Genomic DNA, 6,852 nt, shown 5'->3' on the forward strand with positions numbered 1-6,852 from the left:
TTGGAGGCCACTCTCATCCCTGCCAGTCATAGGTTTGGACAATTTCTCCAAGTCAAAGCCTTCTCTCATGCTGCCTGAATCTACCTGACCACCCATCAGTGCGTGTGGTTCCCTGCATACCTTCACCTAAGGAAGAAAAATTAAATGACAAGTAACAATTGGACTATGGAATTGATTCCACAAAGAAGCACACAAATGCCCAGTAAGTCTTTAAGAAGCCACTTAGGTCATCGTGCACGCTGCCATGTAAACTTTACACATTTTCCTTCCTTTTCAAGGCTTTTAGGATAAAATCCTCAATAATCTTAGAATCCTGTTCATAGTCACACTGTAACCCAGGGTGTAAAGTTCTTTGGCTTAATAAATACGTATTAGTTATAGAGAGACAATGAATACCCTTTTTAAAATTATGTTACTGATAGCATTTGATAGACAGCCATGAAATATTCCTGATTTTTCTCAAATCAGGGTAAATTGGATTTCATTCAAGTGGAGTCACCACATCCTTGTCAAATACAGAGATCCTTTATGCACATTGTTCCTGAGTTTCTCTCCTGCTATCAGCAGTAGTCATTGTTATCAGAGCACCTTCATCACTTTCTACTGATTAGCTTCAAGGTCTGCCATGTATACAAATTTACATTCACTTCTCTTGCAGCTCCTCTCAGCTATCCTGTTGTTTTCTTAAATGTTGCTGTCTCAATTTTGCTTCTACTTTCACACATTTATTATTTCAAAATTGGCAATTCCCCTGTGCTGCCTTTCACTCTAAAACATGAGTGGTATCCCAGGTGTTACTCTCTTCACATTCAGGATTTTACTGCCTCTTGTTACGTGACCTGCTCAAATATTTTTTGGTGATTCCTTTCTTAAATCCTCATTCACTACTGTAGTTCCCTGGCCATCTCAGTTTTCCACTTCCTTTGCAAACTATTGAACCACAGCATAACTCTGTAGCTTCTTACTGCTCTGATGAAGTAGCAACCACAAATCTTGTAACTATTCTTTTTATTTTCATGTGAAATTTGAATCCCATGTTCTTATGCAGCACAACTGCCCAATTGTACCTCAGTCCAAGTCTCACTATAGCTCTCTTCAATGTTGTTTCCCCTTTGCTGGTTTGGTTTTTTTTTTTTAATCATAGTCCTTGCACTATTTGAATTGTCTCCAAATCCTCCAGATGTTAAACTTTGAAGATGTTCAAGTTTATTTGAACCAAACCCAAAGTCAGCAGGATTTTGCTGGCTTCACATCCCAAATCTAAAGCATTCTTCTCATACTTACTTTTATCTGTGCAAGAATGTATAGGCTCAGGTAATCAATACCATAATCAATAATGTATTAATTCTAGTTCATAGTACGGACAAACTGTGACTGTAACATCACTGCCTTGCTACCGATTCCACTTGCTGAAGTGCTGTCACTAATGTGCTTGCTGATTACATAATGTAAATTCCATTTACTTTCTTTTGTAACACTTCATTCTAAAATTTTGAGATGTTCTCTGTCATTTAATTAACCTTCAAGTTTATAAATTATCTGCCATTCGTATTTTCTTTTCTTAGATTCCTCCTTTGGTGCCAGCACTTCCTTACTTCCTCTCTCCCTAGGATACACACCTCAGGGAGTTTTAGAGTTCAAACTATTCCTGCAGCAGATTATGCAAATTTTATGACACATGAGAAAGGTATCCAGGCCAAAGTCGTAATTCTAATCTTCAAAGACCACAGGACAGGTCTGTAGCTGTTCCAGGAGTTGCCTGTCTCTCCATAACCTGTGCAACAGCTGACCACTACAGGGACAGTACGGCCTTGTTTACACTGAAAAGACCAATTGATTTCACTGTAGAGGGTAGGAGGAGGATTTAGACCTGGCAGTTCAGCAGTCAAGACAGCTGTTTCTTTGACAGCTGATAGCTGTCGTACCAATTTCCATCAAGATTAATTTTAAGGCAGCTCTAATGTAGATGGAAGTCATAATGTACAATCAAGACAAACCCATAAACTAATGGAAGACAGATAGTGTGAACATAGTGGTGCTTCAGCTTTTGCAAAATAGCTGTCTGAAACAGGTTCCCATTCCAAAAAGGCCAAAGGCTATCATAGCGAGGGATGACACCCTTTGGGGCTGAGAAAGGGCATGGAGATCAATTTTGTGACCGATAGGGTACAATGGTGGATTTACCATTTTACAAATGCCAGCCTCTATTAACAACAGCTGCACAATGACCTACTTATAAAAAAGACAAGTGAAAATTCCATTTTGGAAGACAGCTGCATAGAAATTAATATTTCCAAATGAATGTGGAGAGCCTAAATACTACTGCCTCAGGCACTTATGCCAGAAAGGTTAAGTGGCACATTTAATAGATAATCTCTATGATTAATTTATCAGAAAGAACCAAGTGGCTAATTTCCCCTAATTGAAATTTTCTGGCATGATAAAAAATTTTCATATATAATTCCACCTCCACTTAAGTCCATTGTACTAACTTATTTTATTATATGAAAGCAAACAAACCTACAGACTTTCGTTTTGCACTAATGAAACAAAATACTTGAGTGGCCACACAGAAAGTAGCAGAATGGATTCTTCTGAATAACAAGAAATGGGACCAAACTTTCAGATCCAGTCCCGTGTTTCAAATACAAGCAAGGAGCCAGATTTGCAGAGTGCTTCACAAGCAAGTTACACCAAGCTTTTGACTTTAGGAGTGGGAGAAACCCAAATGCACACTCACTACATGAATTGGCTGGAATAGGGCTCACTCAGATCAGCAAAGGAACATACTTTTTATGAGATTGGAGCAAGCTTTGGGAAAAAAACATAGCAACCTGAGGCCAGGACTGACTGTGTCAACGTAGTAATTCTGAAATATTTGACCTGATTGTTTATACCTACATTTTTAAGTATTTCTAATAAATGAAGTGCTCTAAGTTTTTAAGAAAAGGACAGTTTTCTTTAAGAAAAGACAGCAAGGAGAAGTAGTCTTTTTATTCAGACTGTGATAGTCAGATACAAACACAGAGAGAGAGCAAACTTCATGCTAAGGATAGACAGGAAGAAGAAATTACTCTGAATTAACTTTGCAAGGTAAATCAGTTAAACAATTTAAGGGGGGGGGAAAGGCATCTGGGATCTGCAACAGTGGATGAAACTTGCAAGGAGAGAAGTAATATGGGTCTTATCCAGAACAGCAGTTACCTGTTTCCTCTGAGGTAGCATGTGTGTGGCAAATGTTGATATATGGTCAGTGTCAATGTCTCCATTATATCCATGTTTTTTCTGCCCTGTCATTTTTGTTCCTGGGTTTGTCTTTTCAGAATACTTTTAAAGACTTTCTTGATGGTCAGGACAGCAACCACAGGTGGTGATTACTTTGTTTAAGGCTCCTACTGCTAATTCTTTCCACATTTTATTGCTTCTCTATTTGAATTAATTTAAGTATGTAGTAATTTTTTGGTTTAGCAATTGTATGGTTCAGTTCACAAAGTCCTCATAAGGGCTTTTGGTTCATCTTTGGCTTAGATAAAAAATAATTTTGGAATCTGTATGTTTAGGAAACATGGATATTGATGGATCTTGTGCAGAGGATTCAGGACTTGAACCCAGTGTACAGCTGCATGGCACTCCTGAAACTTGCTGCAGAGCATCCCAGCTTGGCAGCACTGAAAAAGTGAACCTCTGCATGGTTCTCTGAGGGTTTCCTAATGGAACTGGAACTCCACACGCCTGATTCCAGATCTTGCACCATATCTTTTGTACTAAAAAGTATTGCTGTTGATTAGACTCATGATACACAAACATTTGTTCGTTATAAAGTAGAACTGTGTTTTTAATACGCTTTTTATCTGTCACAGGTTTTACAGGTTTTAAAACTCATGCAGAGGAATTCTGCAGATTCCACTTCCTTCTCTTCCCTCCTTGGAGGCATGCGGAGGAATCTTAAACTATCCTGCTACAGACCTGCCTGGTCTTCACAGACTTAGCCCTGCGTAGTAGCTTCAGATGTGGAAGAGGGTATGAACAGTCTGGACCAGAGCTGGGAGCCAGAGGCCCCCTGTCCTGTCCTGTCCAGCCACTTCCCCAGCAATGCAGCAGTACAGCGCAAATGCCCTGCCAAGGACACGCAGCCTCTTGGAAGAAGAAAACAGTAATAATCTACATCAAGTCAGTGTAGCAGTTCATTGACCAAGGCTCGGTAGCAGTTCTGCAGCTTTGCTAGGCAATTACCAACAGATGGCACTACTGCACTGAGGATTCGGTATCTGTATGCGGGCCTATGGACTTCCTCCCCCCTGCCCTTCCAAGGGAATTTCAGAATGGTTACTACCTTGTTTTAAACTCCTCTCATTTCTGGCAGTGTTCAAGGCCAGATTGGACGGGCCTTGGAGCAACCTGGTCTAGTGAAAGGTGTCCCTGCCTGTGGCAGGGGGTTAGAGCTAGATGAACTTTAAGGCCCCTTCCAGCCCAAACCATTCTGTGATTCTATGATACTATGATTTCTTTTAATAACTAATTATGTGAGCCAAAATCCCTATAACACAGGCAAGCTAATAACATAAACTGTACTACGGTGGGAAATGGAAAAACATTTCCAATTATGTCAGAGGCATGGTCCATTAAGAGAGATATTTTCTCAAAGTTTCTTACTACTGATAGCTTTCCATCTATGTAAAAGGGAGCCAAGTATAAATGAGCATTCAGCCACCGTATTTTAATTACTTGGCATTCTAAAATGGGTAATGGCAGTAAGTCTAAAACACAGGTAGGAAATGGACTATCTCAGAGACACAAAAATTGTCAAACTAGAGGTTTTTTATATTGGAATTATATTAACAGTTTTACTAAGTAAAATAATAATTCTTTGTTATTTAACATATTTATTACTGATCTGGAAAGAAAGCAAATATCTGAAAAGGGAGCAGCAAAATCTGTAGATGACAGGTTATTTATATTAAGCGAGGACTAGAAAGAACTTCAAAAGACCCAATTAGTCAATACATGGATAGACTGATGGCAGGCAAAACTCAGTTTTGGTAACTACAAAGTATTGTACTATGGAAGGAAAGAAGAGGAGTTATTTATATCATTCACTGCATTCTAAAAAAGTGTATCAGCCTAGAAAGCAGGCTGAGGTCATGTTTAGCTATGATCAAAAACAAGTAAACGAAATGTTCGGATGGATAAGAAAAGTGATAATGAGTAAGTTGAAGAATGTTAGAGAAACCAGTATTGATATCTTCATCTGGAAGGAAGTGTAATGATACAGGCTGCAAAGATCTTCATAGAGGGTACTGCACAGCTAGATGAAATTGAAACAAAGATGAGAAGAATTAACTGGACCAGCGTAAGGGCAAACTGAAAGAAGCTTGGTTTTTTACCCTTAAAATGAATCAGGCCTAAAAGGCCTCCGATAAACAACCCCATAAAAATTACAGAATATTACGGAAAAGATAGATTTTGAACTTCAGTCCTTGCTGAGGAAATCTGTTGTGAAATGCAAAAGTAACAATAACATATGCATTTAAATATATTATAAAACCTCTTGTTAAGGGAAATCACTGAGACCAACAATTTCACAAGATTCAATGGTTAAATTGTTACCAATAATAACTCAAAAGTAGTGATTTCTTTGAATAAAAAATTGTGGGAAGCATATAAAAATGCCATGCTTCAGGTTTTTAACATTCAAAACAGATTTAATACTAAGTTGAGATCTCACGTGTATAGCAAATTATTCGTTACCTATGGGTCTTCTACACCTTCCTCCAAATCACCTGCTGATGGCTTCTGTTGGAAACCACACATTAGGCTAATATATATTAGCTGACCAATTCCTATACCCACACTGCACAAAATTTCTGCAGTGATCATATTCTTTAATTATACTGAAATCACAACTAGATTTCAAGTGCAGAGATGCATTTCAACAGACCTAACAGTGGCTTCCCAATTTGCACATTATTTACCCTAGCAGGCTACTTTCCAGGGAAAACAAACAAACAAAAAAAAAAAAACCCCAAAAAAACCCAAGAAAATATATATATATTTAAGTGATGCAAACCGTTACTTTCCTGCAGAACAGCCAACAATGTCTGTGTTCTTTCCTTGAATATGCAACTGTTTCAAATCCTTAACAATACTGCCTGGCTTCTTAGCTATCATATTTGGGCACCCCAGCGTCCAACACAAAGCTTCAGGCTGCATTAACATCCTGCTTTGGGTAGGACTGGAGTTGTTCACAGTCTCTCCCAAAATTGTTCCTGCTCCTTTTGGGCTAACTTGATATAAGACCCATGGAGATCACTACTGCATAAGCAGTTAACATCTCTGTAAATACCTGCTAGGGAATACACATAGAAGAGAACCCCAACCTCATCCTTTCTGAAGAACCTAGTATTTCCGTGCTTCAGTTATTAGCCCACAAAATGACTGTAATGCTAATGTTTTACATGAATGGTAACTAGTTAATTAACATTTCTTAAAGTCCTGAAACCTTGGATTAATAGTAGTCTGGAGTATAAAGACATAATATTATTTCATTAAGCATTTGTCATTTAAAAAGGTCTATGCCTAAAGCTTTAATCAAACTGTACAATGAGAGCAATTTCCTTTTTGTCACATTTGGGTCTCTTGTTGCTGCTAAGATGCATGTGTAAACTATGCATTTCCTTTGAGAGGAGCACTGGTACTACTGTTCATATGATCTCAAAAGCCAAACCTAACACTAGAATCCTACACTTGAAAGAGGTATATAGTTGTTTTAAGAGTTATTTTTAGAAGATATGTTTCCTGAATGAACAAATTGTGACACTATATAGCTTCTTTAGTACAGAAAAAAATCTCCTC

This window comes from Strigops habroptila, chromosome Z, assembly GCF_004027225.2.
Source record: "Strigops habroptila isolate Jane chromosome Z, bStrHab1.2.pri, whole genome shotgun sequence".
Taxonomy (NCBI): Eukaryota; Metazoa; Chordata; class Aves; order Psittaciformes; family Psittacidae; genus Strigops; species Strigops habroptila.